Genomic DNA, 11787 nt, shown 5'->3' on the forward strand with positions numbered 1-11787 from the left:
AGGACATGGTTAAATTGTGACATTAAATTTCAAGTTGTTTTTTAATCCCCCGAGTGCAATGACAATGACAAGAGGCTAATTTGGGCTGGCTGCTTTTTTATTATGTCTTGTGTTTAATAGGATTAGTAGTTTTGTCAATCGGTGGTCAAATGGAGATAGTAAACAGAACGATGCCAGATATGCTCAGCATCTCTGGGAGGAAAAAAAACCAAACCAATACTTTAGGTCACTGACCTTTTAGATCTGGCAGAGGTGACTCTGCGATTCAGGGTTAGAGGGAGGTACGATGTTTGTATAACAACGCTCGATTGGCTCAGGAGGAAGGAGAGGCTGACACATTAGCGGAGGAATTGAGCCCACAGGAAGATTTAGTGGGTGTTTGCTCCATGCAGCTGTGTCAGGAGAAAGGGCAGCAACAGTAGCTTCACTGTAGCCTCCCTGGCCCAGGGACGAAAACTGTTCAGTCAGATTTCCTGCTCCTGATCGGAATCGGCTCTTCTGTTGCAAAACATCCATATAGCCTGTGGGAGCATAATTTTGCCACAGTGGAATGGACGGCCACCATCAGGGTCCAGGTTCCCAATTAAATAATGACCAATTGGGATGTGCCAGAGGGCTTTTGAACAGTGACCAGTGAATCTGAACCTTCAGGAATACAAGTAAATCAAAAAATAAGGTGCAATAATCTGAAATGACAGCATTCAAATGAGCAAGAGAGTTTATTGCCTGTCTATAGTGTTATTTGATTAGAACTCGATTTTTGTTGAGGAGGAAGAGTGGGGAGGAATAGTACAAATTAAACATGTGAATATAAAGCATATTAATTCTCATTTCAAATCATTGCAATGAAAAAATATAACTGAATTTCAGATTGACAGGCAAAAGCTTTGGTGACAGAGAATGAGGTTTGACAAATTGTCGACGAAACCTTTTGAAAGTACCTTATGAAAGAAGGATTGAGCCGAAAGTGAGACTGAATGAAACCAGGAGTTGTCAATACAGTTAGAATAAAGTCCTTGACTCAAGGCTAACTATTGCTGAGCTTCATTCAGTCAAAGTGCAGTCATTCCCATTCGCTCAAACGGTTCATCAAATCTGTTGTAATCATGAGAGTTCTTTTTTTCCACATGAATTGTTTCATTTAAGAGCTTAAAAATGGATAATCTGAATTCCATCCTCTTGAACATTTTGTTACCTGTGTAAAATATTTGTGTAAATGCTGTAAAGGTGTGGGCTGTAAGAGAGCAACTTTTATTCCATTGATTTTCTTCCTCTGGATTTTGGTGCATGCTCAGTCAGTAGCAGGGTTTAAGAAGCAAAGAATTTGCGTTTATATGATGTTTTTCATGACCTCAGGCTGTCACACTGCCTCCAGCCATTTGAGATGTAGAGAGTGCTGTAACGTAGGGTACACAGCATTTGTATTTGTACACTGAAAGCTCCCAAAAGCAACAAAATAAATGACCAGATCATCTTTTTTAGTGAATGGATGAGTGGTCAGGACAGCAGGAAGGATGTCCCTAACTCTTCTTCAGAATAATGTCATGAAATCTTCTCATACTGATTTGAGAGGGTAGGCAACACGTTTACACCTTTAACATCTCACCAGAAAGACAGCGCAGCAGAGTGTCAGCCTAGCTCCAATCCTCTGGAGCAGGACTTCAGCCCCCACCTGGCAAAGGTCAGAGCTGCACCCACTTAACCGAGGGACATGGCATTGGAATAATCGCATAATTCAGCTGGTTCAGTAATGTAAGTGCCACATCGATCTTGATTCAAAGAACGCTCCTGCTCTGTGTTGAATGATGCCATGTGGGATCCCTAACAGCACAATTAGGGTCCTGGTTTAACATCTATCTGGAATATAGCAGCTCTAACAGTGCAGCACCTCCTCAGCAATGCACTGGGAGCGCACATCAGTGACTAAGACTCTACATCTAAAGTATGCATCAGGGAAAGTACTTTTTTTTTAATTTTTACATTTTTTTTCCTTCCCCACACTGAAAGTGGTAATGCTTATTTTTCCCCAGCCCCCATGTCATGTGTGCGCAGGTATAGGACACAGTGAAGAACAACTAGTGTGTAAATCTTTATTGATATTCCTCCACCAGGAAGAAAGGAAACTCCCAAGTGGCCAGTGACAAGCAGTGCCGTTCACATCAAAGGGCAATGCTGTGTGATCAAACAGTGAAGGGGAGAGGAGGGATTAAATCAACATAGAGTTGGAGGGGGAAAGGAAAGTACTTTATTAAGAGCAATCAACCGTTTGGACATTGATTATGTCTCCTAAACCCTGGGGACCAATTTGTTCGGATTCCCCTGCTATCAGTATCAAATGGTACAGCACCCTTTCCGCTTGACTGAGATTCTTGGGGCTCACTTCCCAGTAAAACAGACAGAGAATCCTAAAGGAGTGTAAGAGGGAAAGACCTGGATGCTTAGTCAGTGCCAGAGATGCTGAATTGCCAAAGTTTACGGATTTAGTTTGCCAAGGTGGAAGGGCGTCTTCCTTCCGCAGAGTACAAAGCGTAATATACTTTTCAAAAATGTTGATTTGTTTTGAGTGAACTCAGACCCTGTGCTTGATGTGCTCTGTGATTTTGAAGCCGTTAGTTAATGTTTCTCACCAGGCCGTCTTTATATTGATATAGATCGGGCCATGTTTTGGAAAATGTTTGCATATTCTTTTTTGTAGTCAGTTTTATCAAGAGTTCCTCATTCAAACAGTTCAAGAATTTCAATGTTTTATGGACCTGGAGAGGTCTGTTTAATGTACTCACAAAATATCCTTTTGTCTACAGTCAAGCCAACACTGTAGCCCTGTAATTTTTTTCACCCAGTGAGGTTTCTTTGGTCAAAACCACTTGTCTGCAAAACCGTAGCAAGAAAGACATACTGACTCACAAGAAAAAAATGAAATGAAATCCCAACCGTAAGGTCTATCTGTCCCCTTCGTCCCCTTTATGATTTCGCTCCTGTATATAACTGGCGTCTACTCAATTGTCGTCATCTGCAGTGTAGCAAATTAAAAACAAAACGGAGACACACAAGGCTTGTCATATAGTCATTGTCTTCTTTCTCATGGTCGCTGTAGATATAGAGCAACAACTATAATGTTACATTCAGGTGGTTAAGCCGGATAACTGGGTCAGGAATGGCTGAGTATGTCACTGGGAGGCGTCATGTTATTCAGTGTTCCCTAGTCTGTTCTAGTGGCCACAGTTGCACTATGGAGAGATTTTCCTTTTCCATTTGTGCATCATGTATCCACAACAGCCCTGGTTTAGTGCAGACATCACAGGTTGTCCTAACTGGATGTGCCCTTAAGTTAGAAATCATTTTATTCAAATTAGTTGAGGAATGTTAAATAATTCCTTGATATATAGCCATGATACCAAGCTGTCCTAAACATGTTGTCTGGTCTGTTTTCAAACCAGGGTTGAGAGTACAAAAGAAGCAAATAGTATGACAGGGCAATATGCTCTCGCAATATTCTCCTCTTGCAAAAGGATTATGAACAAGGAACATTTTATTCACACATTCATTTTAAATTCCCTGGCGTGGTTGGAAGCTCAAGGATCCCTAGGGGCTTTTGCACACATTATAATTACACCAGCCTTATTGGTTAAAGTATGTTGGAAACTTTTTTTAAAAAAGTGTTTGGCCAGTTAGGTAGTTCTGGATGTGCTTCTTCTGCCTCCCTGTGGCAGATTTAGGTCATTGCAGAAATAGAGATTTATGAAGGAAAAGTATTAGAATTTCCTAGTATGGAAATCCAAACTACATCATCACCCTTTTGAAAGTAAAACAGAAAAACGTTTTAAAAACTTGCAAATGATCCCATTCACAGGTGAGAGATTTTACTGACCCAAGATTCTATCTATATTAAATTATATATTAAGATATTAACTCGAGCACAAGCTAAATTCTACTTTATTTTGAAACCATTTTTAAATAAGATATATATAAATGATGTTTTTAGATTATCATTTTAATTTTGTTGATTTTTTTCATTTGATTTTCAATGTTGAAGCAAAAGCATTGTATGCATTTTTTTAATGAACAATGACGTGCCTTGTTTAAGTTGAAGATTTCTTTTGTCAATGACTTTATGACATTGAGTTTTACTTTGACTTTCACTTGTATGTGTGTTGGGGAGGAACACACCTGTTGTATTAACAATTGTACAAACCGTATATAAAGTCTGGTTGAACGCCTGAATTATAATGAATGCATCTATCTGCCTGTGGTTTGAAAAAAAAGTGTCAATTGTAATTCTCGGATTTGAGGTATTAATTGTCTTATATCGTGTCCAATGACCCAGTGTGTTTGTCACAGTTTTGAAATTTCTTCAAAGCCTGAAAAATAACTGATGTAAATTGTAAAAAAACAAAAAATTTAGAAAGCCCATAAAAAAATTGTATGACTGTTATATTTTTATTAAGTTATGAAACTGTATCGTATTTTCATTATGTAAAGCTATGCATCTTGACGCTTCATGCTACTCTGTGCTCTATTGGGAGTGATTAATGTTATTAGGTGTGTTGTGGTGTTTGAAGAGGATTCCATTTCTTGTCAGTTTTATCTACAAGAAAAAAAACTTCAATCTTATATACAGAGAGTTAGAAGGAGAGAAAATTGTCCACTTAATGTATTCTGGGAAGCCAGTTTATTTTTATCTTTTAAAACAAGGGACTACATTTTCAGTGGAATTCCTCCAGCGTCAGGCTGCAAAATGTGTATGTCCTGTTGAACTCTGCCAATGCCTGTATCATATCCAACATGACAGGCATGTGGCAGTGTTGTGCTTGACTGATTGCATTTACTGCCATTGGCTTTAAATAAATGTGAAAAAAAGGTTATTTTTGGCTAATTTTCCCCTTATTTTAATCGCTAACACATTAAAGCTTGCATTAATAATTGCACCTTTCAAGGACACGGGAGATCTCAATGTGCTTCACAGCCAATTGGGTGCTTCTTGATGTTAAGTCAAGATTGACATGTTCTATGTGTGGAGGTGTTGTCTTGTGGTAATGTCACTGGACTAGTAATTGACAAAGGCTATCCTTCTGTCTACTTGAGTTTGAATCTCACCATGACAGGGCAGCACAGTGGCTCAGTGGTTAGCGTTCCTGCCTTACAGTGCCAGGGACCCAGGTTTGATTCCACCCTTGGGTGACTGTCTGTGTGTTTACACATTCTCCCCCTGTCTCTGTGGGTTTCGTCCCATGTTAAATTGCCCATAGTGTCCTGGGATGTGCTAGCTTGATTAGCCATGTAGGGTTACAGGGATGGGGTGTCTGGGTGGGATGCTCTTTGGAAGATTGGTGTGGACTCAGTGGGCTAAATGGCCTGCTTCTATACTGTAGGGATTCTGTGACAGATGGTGAAATTTGAATGTAATAAAATATTAGACTATATAGACACTGTTGTGAAAACTACCTTTGGTTCTCCTTTAGTAAAGGAAATCTGCCATTTGTACCTACTCTGGCCTGTGTGTGCTGTCAATCCCATCCCATCCAATAGATGCTGGCCTAACTAGCAACACCCATATCCTGTGAATAAATAACAAAGACGCACAGGAGCCAATTCGCAAACAGTAATCTTCCACAAAGAGGAATAGATCATTGGAACAGGAGGAGGCCATTCAGCCCCTTGAGCCTGCTCTGCCATTTGATAAGATCATGGCTGGTTGGATTGTAACCTCAAATCCACATTCCTGCCTGCCCTTGATAACCTTCCACCCCCTGGCTTACCAAGAGCTTACCCACCTTCTCCTAAAAAATATTCAAAGAGTCTTCGTCCGTCACCTTTTCAGGAAGAGAGCATCAAAGATTCCAGTGAGAGAAACAAAAGCTTTGCCTCATCTCAGTTTTAAATGGGTGACTCCCTTTTTTTAGTGCTGCTCAAGAAATCTGATTTTGTGATCTTGATCAAAGCATTAACCTTCAGTCTGGTTAGGCAGGAAATGGTCCCAGCTCTTTCCCATATTAGTGATAAGAGATTCCGATCTAAAGGATGAAACCTGTGACAATGCCGGACTCCCTCAGTACTACACTGTCACCCTAGATTTTGTCTTCAAGTCGTTTGATTCGAATCCATAACATCTGACTCAGAAGATGAGGACGCTCTGACTGAATCATGGCTGACAATAAGAAGTCTTCATTAGCAGTAGGATTGGTAACCAGAGGACTTATAGGTCACTGGACGAAAGCACTAGAGGGGAGAAGGGGTGAATTCTTCAGAGAAGATGCTGATCTGGAATGCATTGCTGGATTGGGGGGAGGGGGAGGTAAAAGGTAATTGGATAAATGCTTGAAGGGGGGACAATTGTAAGGCGATAGCAGTAAAAGCATATGCAATGTGAATCGCTCAATAATTTAAGAACTGGCAAAGGTCCCGTGAACAAATGGTCTTCATCTTTCCAAAAGACGTAGGAGTGGAAGTAAGGCCATTCAGCCCATCGAGTCCACTCCGCCATTCAATCATGACTGATAGGCATTTCAATGCCACTCACCCGCATTCTCCCCATAGCCCTTACTTCCTCGCGAGATCAAGAATTTATCAATCTCTGCCTTGAAGACATTTAATGTCCAGGTCTCCACTGCGCTCTGTGGCAATGAATTGCACAGGCCCAACACTCTCTGGCTGAAGAAATGGTTCCTCATTTCCATTCTAATTTGACCCCCTCTAATTCTAAGGGTGTGCCCACATGTCCTAGTATCCCCGCCTGATGGAAACAAATTCCCAGCGTCCACCCTTTCTAAGCCATGCATTATCTTTTAAGTTTCTATTAGATCTTTTCTCACCTTCTAAACTCTAATGAATACAATCCCAGGATCCTCAGCCATTCATCATATGTTCGGCTTACCATTCCAGGGATCATTCGTGTGAATCTCTGTTGGACATGATCCAGTGCCAGTATGTCCTTCCTGAGGTGTGGGGCCCAGAATTGGACACAGTATTCCAAATGGCGCCTACCTAGAGTTTTATAAAGTCTCAGTAGCACATCGCTGCTTTTACATTCCAACCCCCTTGATATCATCTAAGCTTTGAAGGTCACTGGAATAAACACAGTGCAATACTGAGCAATGCACTCTTTAAACAACACGATGGCAATTTCCAACCCCAGGTATAGGTATAGCCAGTGCTGGGTTGACAATGACCTAGTCGGCAGCTGACATCACAATGGGAGCATCCTGCCTGGGTCAACTTGTTTGAGACAGCGCCATCTTGAGCAAACTCATGGCTTGGGGTCAATTCCAAAAGACATTTGATAAATTGGGTTGTTGGTTGTGACTATTCCTGGAGATTCTCCCATTGGGTAGGTGATGGTCTATTGATATTATAACTATTAATCCAGGTCATGTTCTAGGGAACACAGGTTCAAATACTGCCATTAGCAAATAGTGGAATTTGAATACAATTTAAAACAAAATAAAATTGGCAATTATAGGTCTAATGATCACTGTGAAAGGCTTACTGATTGTCAGGAAACAAAAGCTCACCTGGGTCACTCCTCCCTTCAGTCAGGTGGAGACTGCCAACCTTACCCAGTCTGGCCTATATGTGACTCCAGACCCAGAGCAATATGGTTGACTCTCAATTGTCCTGTGGGCAATAAATGTTGGCTTAGCCAGCAATTACCCATATCCAATTAATAAATTTTAAAAATTAAACATTCCAGCCTTTGGTCAACCAATCCAACCACCTTTATGATTCACTGGAAGAATTGGAAAGCAGAAACAGACCCTTATAATTAATGGCTGATGGTTGGCTAATAGACAATTGATTTATTTTCATTGCTATTTTCAATGTATCTGGGTTCAAAGAAAATGGCAAAACAAAATCTTTTTTTAAAACGTCTTAATATTTTTTAATGTCTTGACCACCTTTTTCTCCAGACCTCACACAGCACTGTCCTCTTGACCAAATTGATGACGAGAGGCTTTTTTTTTTGTTCCACTCAAAACTGTAGATGATTCAGAGCTACCCTCTGGAGTGGTTGAAAAATGAGCTGAGGAGTTAAACAGGATTAACATCCAGTGAACAGGATCAGGACAGGCCAGAGCAGCTGGGTCAATAGCCATGAAATGAGGAAGGAAGAGCCAAGAAAAGTAAGAAGCGATCACAGGGTAGGGCCAGAGATCTAATGAACCGATTCCTTTGTGGTAAAATTACAAAAAGGCAAATGGAGTATCAATCAGTCCAGCCAAACGTGAAGGTGAAGCCACACTCAGTAGAAGAGCCAAGGGGAATACATCCACCATCCACCACCTGTAATGCCAGCCTGTGTTAGGAAGACACACACACACACACACACACACACACACACACACACACACACACACCCATTGGAAATAATGGGTACTTGTTGGAAAGGCCACGTTGAGGCAGGATAAAGGTACTAAGTTGTAAACCTCGGTCATCTGTCATTCACATCAATGGACCGGCATCAGAGACTCACTGCAAATTGCAGATATCATCAATGGCAGCTCAGAAACTGGTGAATAAGCTTGACGTAAATAGGCAGAATAATGGTTCATGATGTTTAATGCTGATAAGTGGAACAGTGTGTGGTGTTTACACACTGAATGATATCGAAACAGTTAAGATCTAAGTTGGAAACATTTGCAGATTTGATGCTTAAAACGCCCGCCTAATGTCAGGAGAAGATTAAATTACAGGAGCCAAAATATTACAATACAGTTCCGAGGAAGTTGACCAGAATGCTGTTCAGATTACATCTCGAGTACTCTATGTCCTCTAGCTGCCAAGAAATTAAGGAGGCGTTTGAGCACTTAGGCAATACAGTGAGGTTAATACATAGTATCAAGTGTTATATGGAAATATTGGAGCTAACTTCATGCAGAGAAATAGTTGCATAGCAACGTGGAAAATGTCCAATAATATTGAAAAGATAAAACTGGAATTAGGGGTTTGGAGAGGGAATTTCAGGCAGCTGAGGGGACAGCTATCAATAATAGATTGGTTAAGATTCAGAGATACAGACAAGAGGCCTGATGCAGGTTGGAGGAGGACACAGAAATCAAAATGGGTGAGGTACTAGTGACAGTCAGAACATGATCCTTCACACAGAGATATCAGACAATGGAATGGGCTTTCAGATAAAGTAGTGGAGGTAAATAAACATCCTGGAAGCATTTAATCCTTTCTCATCCCAATTCATTATGAACACCAGCTTGCTAACAGATCTGTTGCTCAATGTACATTCACAGGATCAGTTTCCTGTTTTGTTGCAGTCTGTGCTACACCAATGGCCTCCGAAGACTGCTGTCAATTCCATGCTCCTGGCCCCCTGCAGTTTCTCATCCTGTTAATGCCATGGTGTTGCTGCACTGTTGCTGCTTGTCCCACGGTCCTCTCTCTCTCTCTTTTTCTGACAGAGCAGCTGATGGCCTTGAAAGACTATAGCACCTACACTTTTCCCATTGACCACTTACAATGCCCACAGTCTGTGTCCCCTGACTCCCCACACCAATTGGAACGTGAACAAATTTTGTTTTTTTTTGAAAGGTTGAGTGTCTGTTCAATATTTACCTCTCAACCAACATCACTGAAACAGATCAAATCACAATAATATTTGTTTCTTCCATTCCTACAACAGCAAAAGAACTTCTGGGGAATTTCATTGGTTGCAGCATGCTTCAGGACATCCTTACGCTGTGAAAGGCGCTACAGAAATACAGGTCTTCCTTTCACACCAGTTTTGAATGAGTTGTTGTGCACCATGCCTTTCTATTTGACTAGTCTTGGACCTACACTTCTTCCCCTTAAACTGTATGTAAATATTACATTATCATACTATATGCATCATATTATGCTCACTGCTGTCCGGGGACACTTTCTTTAATGAATCTTATCTTGTTGGTCAAAACCAGGTCTAGTATAGCCTGCAGTCTGATTGGTGACATATGATGTTGGTCTAAGAAATTGTCCTGAAAACATTCAATGAAATCCTTATCCAAACGGTTTTTCTCTGTATGGTTTTTCCAATGTATAAGTAGGTTAAAAACCCCCGTGATAAATGCCGTACCTTTTTGACAGCATCCCCTTATTTCTTCCTTGATACTCTGTCATATTGTGCAAATGGGACTAGTTTATGGTCGACATGGTTGAGTTGGACAAAAGGGTCTGTTTCTGTGCTGTTTAACTCTATTTGGGAAAGTGTTCCCTTGCTAGACTCTGCGACCCTTCACAGGGAGCACAAGGTTTCACAACTTTGTCTGGTCCCAAGATTTTCTTTCGTATCCCAATTCTGCAGCTTCATGTTTCAAGTCTGAGTAAAAATGATGAGTTTAAAAACAGTGCTTTGGATCAGTATTTGACTCGAGGACTTCAAAATGTGAATGCAGCAGTGTCAAGCTGAAGTTTACTGAGGAGAACACCATCTGCATCAAACAAATAGACCTGATGTATTTCAATGTAACATTTTATATTAATCCTGCCAGGCACTGCTTACACTAACATTGTAACACCATCAAGGTGAATAGATTGCCATTTTAACTCCATGAGGTTCCCTCAGCTGCAGGTACAATCAATTTGGAACCATACGGTTGTAGTGCTTCATGTCAACAATTTTCAGCATTAACACAAATTCTCTGCTTATTTGGCCGCCTGTAGTATACAAGCTGGAGGAACACAGCAAGCCAGGCAGCATTAGGAGGTGGAGAAGTCGACATTTCAGGTATAACCCTTCAGATCTGAATTGGTTCAAGCCTCATCCAGGGCTTGAGCCCAATGTGGGATTTGAACCCAGGTCCCAGGGATATTACCTGGGTCTCTGGGTTAAGAGTCTAGTATTAATACCACTGGACCATCACCACCACCCAATCTGGCAGCATTTGTGGAAAAAAAAATCAGAGTTAACGTTTCTGGTCCAGTGATGCTTGCTTGGAACTGAACAAAACAGTTCTGACATAGGGTCACTGAACCTGAAACATGAACTCTGACTTCTCTCCATAGATGCTGCCAGATTTAACATGTTGTTGTGTTGTCCAGTGCAGTACTTTCTTGCAGTCTAGAATATGTAGTCATGATTGACACACCAATTATGCATTACCCATCCTTGAGGATATGTTGGGGAGTTGCTTTTCTGAGTTTAGCTCCCATAAGGCTGCTTGGTGAGGATTCTAGGAGTTTGACCCATCTAGGGGTACTATACTGCTGTCCATGTCAGAGTCCTCTATGTCCTACCGTTTGGAAGATTATGCTAAACAGTCAAGTGACGGATGCCATGCATACTGGGAGACAAGGGCTACCCTCTGCAATCATTACTTGATGCTTCTAACCTGCAATACTGCCCATTCATTGACCAGAGCAGTTGTGGAGCAGGCAATAGTCTGATGAAGATGAGATTCCAATGTTTGGATCAATCTGGAAGAGTCTTTGCAGTATAGTTCAGACAGAATATGTTGCATAACTGCAGCAGGCAATGAAAGGAGCTGATGGATGCTGCAGAGCTCGGAGAACAGCAGCAATCTTCCAATGACGTTATGTGAGCTATGGATCCTGAAGTGTTTCTATTGGTTGCTCTGCCATTATCTATATAGTGAAGGATAATACCTGGCCAGGCTTTAAAAAGAGATCAGTGCAAGAAATCCTGGGAGGTCCCAGTGTTGACTCAAAAAGAAAATCTCAGACCACACAAAACTTTCAATATTAAAACTTACTTTATTTTGATTAAGCCAGCGAGAGATCAGTAGTCTATAGTTCAGAGTATCAATCGAGATATCCCTGGATGGACTAATGAGAGATCTCTAATTT

Source organism: Hemiscyllium ocellatum, chromosome 20 (genome assembly GCF_020745735.1).
Source record: "Hemiscyllium ocellatum isolate sHemOce1 chromosome 20, sHemOce1.pat.X.cur, whole genome shotgun sequence".
NCBI classification, from domain to species: Eukaryota; Metazoa; Chordata; class Chondrichthyes; order Orectolobiformes; family Hemiscylliidae; genus Hemiscyllium; species Hemiscyllium ocellatum.